Source organism: Bos taurus, chromosome 5 (genome assembly GCF_002263795.3).
Source record: "Bos taurus isolate L1 Dominette 01449 registration number 42190680 breed Hereford chromosome 5, ARS-UCD2.0, whole genome shotgun sequence".
Taxonomy (NCBI): domain Eukaryota; kingdom Metazoa; phylum Chordata; class Mammalia; order Artiodactyla; family Bovidae; genus Bos; species Bos taurus.
The window spans coordinates 88,419,383-88,433,696 of NC_037332.1; positions in this window are offsets into that span (position 1 = coordinate 88,419,383).

Here is a 14,314-nt window from a genome sequence, read left to right on the forward strand (position 1 = left end):
TAAGAAAATAGTTTTTACTAAGAAAAGCTAGTGTATTATGTCTATTTAATAAAGCATAATTATCCTCTAAATTTTATATTTAAAGTGGCAAATTAAATAAAAAATTAAAATTGAGCTCAAAGGAAAAAAAAAAAATTGAGTTCCAGAGATGGTACTTCCAAACACCAGAGAAGGGAGGAGTAGTAAGATTGGGGTGTACTGAAGAGAGATTCATGCAATAGAATCTAGGAAATGCAGAATTATTGAGCATCAGTAAGCGTGAGGACAGGGTCAGGTCTAGAGACTCTCCACTCTCTAATACTATTTCTGTCAAGTTTCTCGGCTTCATTCTTCCCTTCAGAGCTGTCATCTCCACCCCTCTCTCCACTCCTTCCTCCTCTTGCATGTAGACTTTCTGACCATTCTGATTCCAGATGAAATCTTGGAGTACCTGCACCCACAGTCACTTTCTTCACTTCTCAGATTGTCTATTTCCAAGTATCAAGCAAGAAATCTCCTGTGTCCAGCTCATCGTTTGATCTTACATATGACTGGACAAATTTACACGACTCCACTTTGGGTCAAGGATCAACCTTTGGCCTAAAGAGCTGTGGCCAGAAGGTCTGAGCCAATTTAAAGTAGTATCTTCTGCTGAGGGGAGTTTCACAGTCTGGAGAGTGACATAAAAATCAGAATACAAATTCAAATCACATCCAGTATTTCCAGAAAAAAAAGAGTGATGGGACTGGGCTGGCTACTGATTCTTTGGGGGAAAAAAAGAAAAATTGAAAAAAAGGGAGGGAGAGCCATTCTTCAATTACTTGAGTGAGGTAGCTGACTAAACTCTTGGGCATTCCTTCTATGTTCGAATCCCCTACATTTGCTCCAGAGAGAGGGAAGTCCAAAGAAAGATATAATTTTCTTTTAAAACAAGAAAACAAGACAAAATCTCCTGCCATAAGTAATCACTTCCAAATATTGACTTTTTAAGCCCAAGTTTTATTTCCCTGTGGAATGACTGCATAACACACAGCTTGGGAGACATTTTATCCCACTGCCCATTCAAAATGAGTAGTAACACTCATCTAGAATTGCACCATCCTGCTCATTTCAGGATCCTCAACACATATGACAATCACAAGCATACTTTAGATAGAGGCACCCGTTTCTCCCGGTGACCTATCACTTCCAGTGCCAAGGACTTGGCCCAGGCACAGAGTTTGCTGTGTCCTTGACAAAGAGGAGAGAGGAAATGGCAGAAGCAGATTTAGGAGTAACAAAATTTCACCTGAAAATAGGAGCTTCTTTTCTTTGTTCCCACTTGACAACTTCCAGCCCATATTAAATGCAGTATAACATTATATTGGAAACACAAGGCATCTAGGCTTTTGGCCAAAAATGTAGGGAAAAAATTAGCAAGCCTAATATTTCATGGAAAATTCTTGGCTTATATAATATTTTAATAAAGCTTAGTTACAAGTGCCAATAAGGCATAGAGATGACAGAATGATTTATGATTTAAATATCATATAATCGCTGTAGTGTCTAGTACTGCCTTGTATCAGACAACATGAGAGAAGAAAATTCCCGGGGGCAAAGAAGAGCGAAGCAATGCAAAATCAATGCAGGTATCAGTAGAGTGCATATGGCATAAACCGTCTCATTAAAAATCTGATGAAAGGATAATAATAGCTAACACATACTAAGAAGATCTGAGCTTTACAAGTATACTCTCATTTAATCTTGACAAAAATTCTATGAGGTAAGCATTATCACCTCCTTTTTACAATTGAGATCCAGATTGGCTAATGTGCCAAAGGTTTAGTTGAATTGAGATGCAAACTCAGGCAATCTGATTTCCAAGCTCATGCTCATGCTCGTAGCCATGTGCTATACTAGACTACTGATATAATTAGTGAATGAGTTAACTTCTCTTGGAATTAAATGATTTCTATGATATACAATCTATCAGTTCAGTTCAGTCGTTCAGTCGTGTCCGACTCTTTGTGACCCCATGAATCGCAGCACGCCAGGCCTCCCTGTCCATCACCAACTCCCAGAGTTCACTCAGACTCATGTCCATTGAGTCAGTGATGCCATCCAGCCATCTCATCCTCTGTTGTCCCCTTCTCCTCCTGCCCCCAATCCCTCCCAGCATCAGTCTTTTCCAATGAGTCAACTCTTCGCATGAGGTGGCCAAAGTACTGGAGTTTCAGCTTTAGCATTATTCCTTCCAAAGAAATCCCAGGGCTGATCTCCTTCAGAATGGACTGGTTGAATCTCCTTGCAGTCCAAGGGACTCTCAAGAGTCTTCTCCAACACCACAGTTCAAAAGCATAACAAGGAATTATGTCAGTCTAAGTAGAATATATTGAAAAAAAAGAAGTGGACCAAGAATTTAAAGACTTGAGTTCTAGTCTTGGTCTGATCACACATTGAATGTATGGCCTTGGACTTATCATTGAAAGGCTAAGTTTCCGTTTCCTCATTTGCAAAAAGGGAAAAAAAAAACAAGAAAGCATGATAACAACTGCCTGCTTGCATCACTGTTTTTGTGAAGCTCAAATTAAATGATTTTGAAAAAAGTTTATAATTTGAAAAACATGTTCTGATATGAAATATTAACATTGAGAACTCACTACATATATCACATCTTAATAGTATTATAGGGATTCCCTGGTGGCTCAGACAGTTAAGAATCCACCTACAATATGGGAGACCTGGGTTTGATCCCCGGGTTGGGAAGATCTTCTGGAGGAGGGCATAGCAACCCACTCCAGTATTCTTGCCTGGAGAATCCCCATGGACAGAGGAGCCTGGCAGGCTGCAGTCCATGGGGTCGCAAAGAGTCAGACATGACCAAACAACTAAGCACAATAATATTAGGGATTTTTTAGGTCAGAAAATAAAGTTTTTCTGAAAGTTTAAAATTTGATACGATTTTTAAAATTTTGATATGATTCCAACTTTACAATGTTGAGATCATATATTCAAGCTGAAATATTATATAAAAATGGCTCCAAAATATTGAAATCCTTGGAATTCTGGAAAGGGCAAATGCAAAATCAGTCTGCTGAGATACAACCTACATCTCCTGGGAAGGATGAATAAAATCAGATTAACTCCCATTCAAAATTAAAATCACCAGGATAGGAATCAAGAGACACAACAAATAACAATATTAGCACAAAAACTAAAAAATAAAATGATCCATAAGATATTAAAAATATGTATGTTTTTCCAAAAAAGATGTGAAAATGTGCTCAATATAATTTTTCATCAGGAATGCAAATAAAAGAACAGCTACCTACCCACTAAAATGACTAAAACCAAGAAGACTAACAATACCAAGTGTTGGTGAAGGTGGAACTGTCACACGCTATTATTGAGAGTATAAATGGCACAACCAATATGGAAAACTGGCTGTTTCTACTAAGGCTAAAAATATGTGCCTCTGCCAGGACTCAACATTTCCACTTCTGGGCACATATCCAAGAGAAATGAGTGCTTATGTCCACAAAAAGACTTGTACAGAAATGTTAAGAGCAGCTTTATTCCTAAGAGTGAAAAGAAAACAAAAACAGCCCAAATCCCTGACAACGGGAAGATGGATGAATAAATGGTGGCTAATCCACACCAGGAAATAACTATTCCTGGTATATGGAACAACATGGCCAAAGCTCACAAATATTATGTTGAGTGAAAGAACGCGGATACCAAAGAGTATCTTTATATGTGATTCCATAAGAGTATCTTTATACATGATTCCATGTTTACCAAGCTAAGCAACAAGCAAAACAAACCAATAATAAAATAAGCCATACCAAGTGAGCTCTGGTGGGGATCCATTACAATCTGGAAAGGGGCAGAAGGAAATTTTCTAGAGTGATAAATATGTTTTATAGTTGGTCTGTAATCTGTATGGCAGTCACATAGTTGTATACATAGGTTTTTTTGGTTTTTAATATTACATTTTTTGTTATATTCTATAGATTCCTGAGGCCGTGCTCATTTTTTTCAGTCTCTTTTCTCATTTTTTAAATAATGTTATTTATTTATTTCTGGCTCTGCTGGGTCTTCGTTGCTGCTCAGGGTTTTTCCCTAGTTGTGGCAAGTGGGATCTACTCTAGTTGCTGCATGGGTTTCTCACTGTAGTGACTTCTCTTGTTGCAGAGCACAGGCTCTAGGTGCGTGGGCCTCAGAAGCACATGGACTCAGTACTTGCAGCCCTGGGCTCTTGAGCTCAGGCTCAGTAGTTGTGGTCCAGGGGCTCTGTTGCTCTGTGGCAAGTGGGATTTTCCCTGATCAGGGATCGAACCCGGGCCTCCTGCATGGGCAGACAGATTTAACACTAAGCCACCAAGGAAACCCTACAAAGGCTTTTTAAAGGTAAGAAAAAAGAGCAAATTAATTTAAAATAATCAAATAGGGACCTTCTAGAAAAGAAAAAAGCCATTCAAATTACCAATTCAATGGAGACGTTAAACAGCAATTAAGTTTAAACTATGAGAGACTTCTTTGCACTGGAGATAGATTTAGAATGTAGCACAGAAAAAACTGATAGAAAATAAAAACACTGAAATGTAGAAAACTAGTTACCAGTGGGAAGAGGCAAGGAGGTAGGGGATGAAGAGATACAACTATTATGTATAAAATAAGCTACGGTATATTGTACAATACAGAGAACATAGCAAATACAATAACTATAAATAGGGTATAACCTTCAAAAATTGTGAATCAACATATTATATGCGCATGTGTACTAAGTCACTCCAATCGTGTTCAACTCTGCAACCCCATGGACTGTAGCCCATCAGGCTCCTCTGTCCATAGGATTCTCCAGGCAACAATACTGGAGTGGGTTGCCATGCCCTCCTCCAGGGATTGAACCCATGTCTCTTATGTCTCCTGCTTTGGCAGGCAGGTTCTTTACCACTAGCACCACCTGGAAAGCCCACTATATTGTACACCTGTAGCATATAATATTGTACAGCAAATATATGTCAATTAAAAAAAAGACACTGAAATGATGTGGAGGCTAGATTTAGAAGGTCTGAAAGAAAGGTCCCAGAGGGAAAAACTGAGCATGAAGAGGACTCAGAGAGCCAAGAACTATTGCTAAAAAATTTGGACTCAGATGATTTCAGGAAGTACCTAATCCCTATTCTATTTAAACTATTACCATCCATAGAGAAGGGATATGCATCAATTCTTTCTACACTCATAACATTTATCCAAAATCAGGCAGAGATAACACAGAAAGAATAATACTAACTCACTTAAAGGTATCAATGCAAATATCCTAAGTATATATTAAGAAAACAACCTAGTATTATATTAAAATAATAACTTACAATGACAAAGTGAAGTTTATCACAGGAATGTAAAAATAATATAACTTTTTTAACCTGGTAACTTAATTCATCCTATTAACTGGCCAAGGAAGAAAAAAAAAAGGTCACTTTGGTATATGCTATAAAGGTCTCTTATGTAATTCTTCATTCCTTTTTGATTTTAAAAATATAGAAAAATTAGACTTCTATGATGCTACAGTGGATAAGAATCCTCCTGCCAATGCAGCGGACATGGGTTCGATTCCTGGTCCAGGAAGACTCCACATGCCACAGAGCAACTGAGCCCGTTCACTACAACTACTGAAGTCCGCACGCCTAGAGCCTGTGCTGTACGACAAGAGAAACCACTGCAATGAGAAGGCCATGCACTGCAATGAAGAGTAGCCCTCATTCACCACAACTCAAGAAAGCTAGCACACAGTAATGAAAACCCAGTGTGGCTAAAAAATAAAGCTTTAAAAGAAACACAGAAAGGTGGAAAAAGCACACTACCTCAAAATAACCATGTGAATTATATATTCTGGAAGCATTTTCTCAAAATCACTAAAAAGAAAAGCATGTCTATTAGCATCATTATTATTTACTATTGATCTGAAAATACCAACAAATGCAGGTTAAGAAAAAATACACAAATTAAAAATTAAATACTAATTAAAGAAGTAGCATGAAAGTTATAATTATTTTAGAAAATATTATGTTTTAAGTGTAATTAGCCTGTGCTAAATCCTTTTACACACTTGCCTCATTTAATATAAAACTCTTGAGAAGCAGATATTAGTGTCTTCATTGTATACATGTATATTTCATGTGTCTTCCACAATTTCTCAATTTAAAGAAAAAGAGACGACTCAACCGCATAATAAATTTCTGTAGATTTACAGAGAGGAGAGCATTTTATTATCCCATTTATTCTAACATTAAAAGAGGGAATTTGACATTTTAAATTAGCAACAAATACCAAATATTTCATTCTAATTTGAACCTATTTAGAAAAACAATCTTGTGAAGGCTTTTCTGGCATAGGTCATTTTTACCTAAAGGAATATTCAGGCTATTTAACAGCAGAAAAAAATCCTGGTAAATGATCACCAGGACCAGTGAGTCTACATGTCACTTTAAAACGTTCAACTTCTAAAAAGCCCTTCTGCAGCAGGCATTTTTGAAAGGTGGCAGTAAGGAGTACCCTCCTGAGAGAGTTCTGGAAAATATCAGGTTCCCCTTTCCAAGAACTGCATGAGTCACTGATTTTTCAAAAAATAGTGACGTGAAAGCTTAGCAATGGATTAAGACATTGTTGGGAATTGCTGTCTCCCTAAGAGCTTCAAAAAAGCCTATAGCAAGACAGACCTGAGGCTTCTGCAAACTTGCCTGTCTTTGGCCTGAGAATATCATGGCAAAATTTCACAGCTTGCAGTACCAGTGACAGCGTCTATTCTCCATCTTCTCTTAGAAAATGCTAGGACCCGCTTCATTTAGTACTAGCATTTTTCACCCTACCAGTAGAAAATAATTACCATGGGGAAGCTCTACTTGACTGATGAAACCACTTTTCTCTTGGAGACACTATTACAGTAATCCAGACATGCTGATTTCTTGGGTCTCTATTTTATTACCAGTATCCTGGCTGACTCGCTTTCAGTCTTGATTAAATTCAAGAGTTGAGGACATGCCAGTGTAAGTGCTGCTGGGTAGTTGGGATTCTGAAGGTTGGTGGGGGTCCCAAAAATAATACTTGAACTGACCTTTATTAAGTATTTACAACAGACCGGTCACTAAGTGCTTTGTATGGATTGTGTCATCTTGGTCTCATAATCATTCTATGAGTTTCTTAAACCTAAGTGGGCAATACATTCTCCAGGGGCATTCTTAAATGTGCCTCATTAGAAGTGTTTATACCATCTCATGAAAGATACTTCAATCTAGGGACCGAAGAAATTATTTTATTCTATCTTTCCTTCCATAAAAGCTTGGAGGAGCCTAAAATAAGGTAACCATGTGTCTCTCATGTAGTTGGATCACGGATTAACAATCCTCACTTTGAGATATTGTTCACTAAAAAGGGTTTAGGATTACGGATCAGATGTTTTAGGGCTTCTGTGGTGGCTCAGATGGTAAAGAATCTTTGCAATGTGGGAGACCCAGGTTCAATCCTTGGGTCAGGAAGATCCCTGGAGAAGGAAATGACAACCCACTCCAGTATTCTTGCCTGGAGAATCCCATGGACAGAGGAGCCTGGCAAGCTACAGTGGTAAAGAAACCGCCTGCCAATGCAAGTGACATAAGAGACATGGGTTCGATTCCTGGATCAGGAAGATCTCCTGGAGGAAGGAATACCTACCCACTCCAGTATTCTTGCCTGGGAAATCCTGTAGACAGAGGAGACAGGAGGGCTACAGTCCATAGGATGGCAAAGAGTTGGACACGACTGACATGACTTAGCAGGCACACATACAAAGAGGTCTATTCTGAACTCTGTAAAATGGCTCATCTCTGGCCCCAGTTACTCTCGTTGCTTTTCCTGCTTTCCTCTTTTTATAAATTTCAACACCACTGATAATTATAGAATGTATTACTTGTCTACTTGTTTGCTAACACCTTCCTAAGAATGCACTGGAGCCAGGGCTTTGTTTTGTTCACCTGGTTGTCTATTAAAAGATAGTCATTGTTATGAATGCCCCCTTCCTGGTTCACAAATTCACACCTGTGAGCTGGCAGAAGTTTGAGGTGTTGCACATGCAAGCCGCATGGAAATTTTTTTTTCACTGATGGCTCTAATTGATATCATTGAAGAAACGGGTAACCTAATTTGGAGAGTGAGGTTCTTTTGCACATAATAGATATACATCTAAAAAAGAAATGTTCTCTGAAATCACTGGAACAGATAAGTACCAAGGGTTATATTGTCATTCCCATTTCATGATAACTCCAAAAAGTGAGTGTATAACATGTTGTTTTGATTATTAGTTTATGTAACAGTTTTACTAAGTTGATTCCAAAGCAGTATGTTCCAAAGTGGTTTATATGAGGACACTAATAAAGCAGCAGATCAAGCAAATAGACGAACTGTTATTTGGGCTGCTAACATGAATCGTCTCCATTGTCATCTGAAGACTCTCCAAATTCTAAAATTTAATAAGGCTCAGACAAACCAAGAGTTCTAAAGTCACAAGTCAAATCAAAGGTAAGGTCATCAAACTCAAGGCCTTTACCCTTTACCTGAGATAAAAGGGAGGTTCAAGAGGGAAGGGACATATGTATATCTATGGCTGATTCATGCTGAGGTTTGACAGAAAACAAAATTCTGTAAAGCAATTATCCTTCAATTAAAAAATAAATAAAAAATTTTAAAAGGGTCCTTTCAAGGACTTCACTGATTTGTATTTAATAATCAAAGCAGCAGACAAATGGGGAAAGGATCAGCCTTTCTTGTTTGAAGTCACCCGACCAACTCTGTTTCTTAGGAGAATGAGAACTGCAGAAATCTTTTTATCTGCAAATAAAATGCACATAAAGTCTAAAAGGAATCTAACAGATGTTTACTTATAAGTAAATAGATATCCTTAAATTGTTTCCCGATTACTGTATAAATTTCTCTGGGATGTAACATGAGCAGATTCTTACTGGATTCCTAAAGTCAAGAAAATCATAAAATTTAAAGTTAGCTCTGTTCATTAGAGGTCTCCTCTAGGAGTAACGGACAAATCAGTCTTCACTCTTAAAAGAGCAATCAAGACATTATAGAACAGTTAAGAAAATTTTAAGTGGATGACAGCAAGAGTGATTAAATAAACAGACCAATAAAATAAGACTGAAGTAGTAAATATGTTCTTGAAAATTTGATTTCCCTCACAAATTTCTCAGAAGTAAATTTAAATGTTCATTACTTGGCCTATAATATGAGAAAAGGGGGATTATAGGGGGAAGAACTAGAATCAATTAATAATAGATATTGATGCAGCTACTTGTGTCCACAAAGATCTCTGGGGATACAGATATATCTCCATTAGGTTTAAAAGTTGTCAAGAGAAACATAGCCGGCAAATGCCAAGTTTAAACAAGTTTCATATGTAAACAAATCTAAGTACTGGGGACCTGGAGTAGTGAGGAGAGTTGCTGAGGAAGGAGGAGTTTGAAGGGAAGAGAAGGAAAAAATAAAGAAAGAAGGGAGAGATGATGAGTAATGAAATCTTCGCAGACAGATATGGCCCCAAACTTCAAGGAGGGCTTCCCAGGTGGCTCAATTGTAAAGAATAAGCCTGTCAATGCAGGAGACACACGTTTGATTCCTGGGTTGGATAAACTCCCTAGAGAACGATATGGCAACCCACTCCAATATCCTTGCCTGGAGAATCCGATGGACAGAGGAGCCTGGTGGGCTACAGTTCATGGGGTTGAAAAACAGACTCAACTTAGTGACTGAACAATGACAACAATAAAGACTTCAAGGGGACCCTGCCAAGCTTCAGATTACCTAGATGGGCTATGAGAAATGGTTGTAAATACACAAAGAAGGAAAGATGAGAGTTAGAGTAAGTGTAAGACAGAAATACAGTGCTGCGAGCACTATTCCTTCTTCCCTTCATTTGACGAGTATTTGTTGAGTACCCCTTTCCAGGAGCTGGGAACAATTCCAGACACTGGGTCTGCGGTATTAACAACAAACTATGTGTCCTCATGCAGCTTCCATTCAGTGCAGAAAAATTAGAGGAAAAAAACATAAAGACTTGGTTTAAAAAATGTCAGGAAGGAAAGAGAAAAGAAAAAGAAAGCCTGTGATGCTTTTATAGTACACAATCTCCATCTGGATGGCTGCTATTTGTTTTTAGGCGTATTATTGCCAAAACTTTACTTATCGGTTTCTTAAAATTAACCTTTATTATGTGTGTTCTTAGTGCCCTTATTTTGAATTAATTTGAAGCACTGACTACTAAAAAGTACGGTACAGAGTTTATCGTTCCAAAACAAGTCAAAACTTGAAACTGCGTATTTGGAAGAATTACATCTCACTAGGAAAAAAAACTGAATTCTAAATATGATTATTATCACAAAAGACCAGAATTTCCATAACATTCCGATATGGATTTGTGGCCAATCTTCTTGTAATTCTCCTCAAAAGTTCACCATTTCCCATTCAATTTCCCTATTTCTCTCTCATCGCAATGTCACAGTCCTCTGTGACTTTACCCTCCAATTGATGGAGGGTATTTTTCTGGAGCTTTCTTTTTGTATACATTTGTATATTGTCTATTGACATTGCTTATTAGCCCTAGACCTCACTCCTTCTCTAATTAACACGACAGTTTCCAGTGTCCCCTCCTGCCGATCACAGAATGTTGGAGCCTGAAAGGACTCTACCTAGAAACGAAAACTTCAAAGCCATCTTAGTCGTGACATTGTACAGGAGACAGGGATCAAGATCATCCCCATGGAAAAAAATGCAAAAAGGCAAACTGGCTGTCTGGAGAGGCCTTACAAATAGCTGTGAAAAGAAGAGAAGCGAAATGCAAAGGACAAAAGGAAAGATATAAACATCTGAATGCAGAGTTCCAAAGAATAGCAAGGAGAGATAAGAAAGCCTTCCTCAGAGATCAATGCAAAGAAATAGAGGAAAACAACAGAATGGGCAAGACTAGAGATTTCTTCAAGAAAATTAGAGATACCAAAGGAACATTTCATGCAAAGATAGGCTCGATAAAGGACAGAAATGGTATGGACCTAACAGAAGCAGAAGATATCAAGAAGAGGTGGCAAGAATACACAGAAGAACTGTACAAAAAAGATCTTCACGACCCACATAATCACGATGGTGTGATCACTGACCTAGAGACAGACATCCTGGAATGTGAAGTCAAGTGGGCCTTAGAAAGCATCACTACGAACAAAGCTAGTGGAGGTGATGGAATTCCACTTGAGCTATTTCAAATCCTAAAAGATGATTCTGTGAAAGTGCTGCAGTCAATATGCCAGCAAATTTGGAAAACACAGCAGTGGCCACAGGACTGGAAAAGGTCAGTTTTCATTCCAATCCCAAAGAAAGGCAACGCCAAAGAATGCTCAAACTACCGCATAATTGCACTCATCTCACACGCTAGTAAAGTAATGCTCAAAATTCTCCAAGCCAGGCTTCAGCAATATGTGAACCGTGAACTTCCTGATGTTCAAGCTGGTTTTAGAAAAGGAAGAGGAACCAGAGATCAAATTGCCAAAATCCGCTGGATCATGGAAAAAGCAAGAGAGTTCCAGAAAAACATCTATTTCTGCTTTATTGACTATGCCAAAGCCTTTGACTGTGTGAATCACAATAAATTGTGGAAAATTCTGAAAGAGATGGGAATACCAGACCCCTGATCTGCCTCTTGAGGAATCTGTATGCAGGTCAGGAAGCAACAGTTAGAACTGGACATGGAACAACAGACTGGTTCCAAATAGGAAAAGGAGTACATCAAGGCTGTATATTGTCACCCTGTTTATTTAACTTATATGCAGAGTACATCATGAGAAACGCTGGACTGGAAGAAACACAAGCTGGAATCAAGATTGCCGGGAGAAATATCAATAACCTCAGATATGCAGATGACACCACCCTTATGGCAGAAAATGAAGAGGAATTAAAAAGCCTCTTGATGAAAGTAAAAGTGGAGAGTGAAAAAGCTGGCTTAAAGCTCAACATTCAGAAAACGAAGATCATGGCATCTGGTCCCATCACTTCATGGGAAATAGATGGGGAAACAGTGCAAACAGTGTCAGACTTTATTTTTTGGGGCTCCAAAATCACTGCAGATGGTGACTGCAGCCATGAAATTAAAAGACACTTACTCCTTGGAAGGAAAGTTATGACCAACCTAGATAGCATATTCAAAAGCAGAGACATTACTTTGCCAACAAAGGTCCGTCTAGTCAAGGCTATGGTTTTTCCTGTGGTCATGTATGGATGTGAGAGTTGGACTGTGAAGAAGGCTGAGCGCCAAAGAATTGATGCTTTTGAACTGTGGTGTTGGAGAAGACTCTTGAGAGTCCCTTGGACTGCAAGGAGATCCAACCAGTTCATTCTGAAGGAGATCAGCCCTGGGATTTCTTTGGAAGGAATGATGCTAAAGCTGAAACTCCAGTACTTTGGCCACCTCATGTGAAGAGTTGACTCATTGGAAAAGACTCTGATGCTGGGAGGGATTGGGGGCAGGAGGAGAAGGGGACGACAGAGGATGAGATGGCTGGATGGCATCACTGACTTAATGGACATGAGTCTGAGTGAACTCCGGGAGTTGGTGATGGACAGGGATGCCTGGCGTGCTGCGATTAATGGGGTCGCAAAGAGTTGGACACGACTGAGCGACTGAACTGAACTGAAAGTAGGCACTTCTGGTGTTCTCTAATCAGCTTCCTTCCATGGCTTACCACTACCTCCTAAAGACTGTCCAGACTTCTTTTTTTGAGCATTTAAGTCTGTCTGGTTTTTTGGGTTTTGTGGGGCTTTTTTTTAGGTATCAACACGGTTTTCAACTTTATCTTTCCCATTCATTGACTCAAAAGTATTCTTTGAGCCCCTCTGATGTTTAAGCTGTGCTTGAAGGTTGAGTCACAGCCCTGCTCTCTAGCAGCCCTCAGTTTCATGGACTGCAGCGAAGAGTGGAGAGGGCATGGGACAAGGACAGGAATAACTCCTAAAGTGTTCAGAGTGGTGTGACAGAGGTTGTTCAGGGAGCACTGGACCCACACATCCAACCCCGCTCTTTTGCCTACCTTGCTGCATCAATGCTGATTACTTTATTACTAAAACATGCCTCACTCTTGTCAATGCTCCCTCACACTCTTCCTTCCTGAGAAAAGTGGAATGTCTTTTCTCAGTTTTGCTCCTAACCCAAATATATCTGGTCTTTCAAAGACTAGTGATCATGTCCTACTCTTTTCGACCCCATGGACTGTAGCTCACCAGGCTCCCTGTCCATTGGGATTCTCCAGGCAATAATACTGGAGTGGGTTGCCATGCCCTCCTCCAGGGTATCTTCCCAACCCAGGGATCAAACCAGTGTCTCCTGCACTGCTGGCAAATTCTTTACTGCTGAGTCACTGAGGAAGCCCCTCAGACTAGATCAGATGCCAAATAATCTATGCTGATTTCTTTCCTTAGTCTTCTAGTCTTAATATATCTTGATTAGTTCTATTTCCACTCACATTCTAATTATATCCTTACTAGTATTAGAGTTTATTATCAAACCCATGTCTCTTACTACAACTGTCTATCTCTTAAGAACAGCAACTGTGATTAGATATATATATATATATATATATATATACCCCTTGCCCAAATAGGTATTTGATGAATGTTATCCCAGCTAAAATAACAGGGAATAAATTGTACACCAAACAATTGCAAAATGGAATAATGAGGGGATTAACTGTACAATTGGATCCCCACATTTGTAGTAAAACTACTACACAAATTACTGTAAAAATTCACAACAGTGGAGAACAGAGCTACCACTAATAGACTAGGATCCCCAGGCTTGAAGGGGTTAAGCAGGTCTATCCACTAGGAGGAAAAAACGATTCTTCATTTGCCTTCATTAAAGACTAATTTTAGGTCTCTTGGTAATTAAATGAACACATTGTTTATGCTCCATACTGCTTTCTGCTCTGAGTCTTGGAAAATACATGAAATTTCCAAGAATTAAAGTTTCCATTAACACAAGTGCCAAATCAGGAGGCCTGACCTGTGGGAGAAAGCACATTTGTCTTTGCTGGCTCCTTTTCAAAAAGCTATAGAAAGATATTTACTATATAACCTTTCTTGTGCACAGTTGCTCTAGTCTATCATCAGGACATCTACACAAGAGGGAGAAGCTGCAACATTTCAGAAAGCCACCAATTACTAAAGACGACGGTTTGAGTTCTAAAGTGTTGACAGCAGTCCCTGTTCAGGATAAAAATTTTTTTATTGGAAGAGACTTTGAGTGGGTTTTTTTTTCTTCTACTTTTTTTTT